Below are 1,226 nucleotides of genomic sequence, written 5' to 3'. Positions count from 1 at the left end.
ATAACTTGAAGACATACAAAAATACCTCCTTTAAAAATTATTTTCTGGCCGGGCGGTGGTGGTGTACGCCTTTAATCCCAGCACTTGGGAGGCAGAGGCAGGCGGATTTCTGAGGTAGAGAGTTCGAGGCTAGTCTGGTCTACAGAGTTCCAGGACAGCCAGGGCTACACAGAGAAACCCTGTCTCGAAAAACCAAACCAAAAAAAAAAAAAAATTATTTTCTTTAATCATGTGTCTGTCTGTCTGTCTGTCTGTCTGTGTGTATGTACACCTGACATCAACACTGGATACCTTTCTCAATCACCCCTCCACCTTATATTTTGAAGACAGGCTCCCTCACCAATTCAGGATGGCTGGCTACTCAGCAAGCTCCAGGCATTCCCCTGCCTCTGCCTCCCCTGCTCTGGGGTTACAGTTGTGTGTCGCCACGCCTGGCTTTTTATGTTAGTGCTGAGGGATCTAACTCAGGTCTGAACACTTGTGTAGCAAGTTCTTTACCAACTGAGCCGTCTCCCCACCCCCAAGAGATGGGACTAACTGGGCACAGTGGTGCATGCCTGTAGTCACAGAGAAGTAGCAGAGGCAGGAGGATTGCTCTAAGCTTTAAGCCAGCCAGCAAGTCTTGACCAGCAAGGGCTACATAATGAAACCCTGTCTCAAAGACAGAAAAGAAGTGGTAACAAATTATCACTTTGGTCATGTCTGGGCCACATGAGAATATCATGGTGTATGTATCATGAGAATACCGTGGTGTATTAAGGGAAGTAATAGACCTGCACAGTAATTGCAATAAAAGGAAAACCCGAAAAAAAAAAAAAACCAAAACTCAGCCAAATCACCCTTGAGTTAAGGTCTCCCCACACCTTAATGTAATAACTTGTTTCACACTTATATTTAAACTATCCATAGCTCCCAGGGTTCTATGTTTCCAAAAGGACAATTAGCTAATCAAAGATCCATTTGGAATCATCATTAAATACTAAGGATGGTGCTCAGTGCTGTTAAAACCAGATATGTGTGACCCCTAGAAGCAGCCATATGAAACAGATTATATGTGCAGAATCTGGAAAAAAAAAAGACCGTGCAGCTGAATCGAGACAATCCTTGACAGGAAAATGGAAATCCAATGCTCAGAGAAATCCCAAACACCTGCTGAGGAAGCTGATGCTTCGGAGGTGCCCCAGCTCTGCCCCGCCCAGCTCTGCCCCGCCCAGCTCTGCCCCGCC

The 1,226-nt window shown here is 45.6% G+C and overlaps 1 protein-coding gene across 1 annotated transcript in view; it reads right to left on the bottom strand.

Moving 5' to 3' along the window:
• Entpd7 (ectonucleoside triphosphate diphosphohydrolase 7) overlaps window positions 1-1,226 on the bottom strand; it is a 47,165-nt gene that overhangs the window by 18,857 nt on the left and 27,082 nt on the right. The window lies entirely within an intron of this gene.

This window comes from Grammomys surdaster, unplaced genomic scaffold (assembly GCF_004785775.1).
Source record: "Grammomys surdaster isolate TR1022 unplaced genomic scaffold, NIH_TR_1.0 66, whole genome shotgun sequence".
NCBI classification, from domain to species: Eukaryota; Metazoa; Chordata; class Mammalia; order Rodentia; family Muridae; genus Grammomys; species Grammomys surdaster.
The sequence above is the reverse complement of the archived record's forward strand: the minus strand, read 5'-3'. Positions and strand labels throughout refer to the sequence as shown.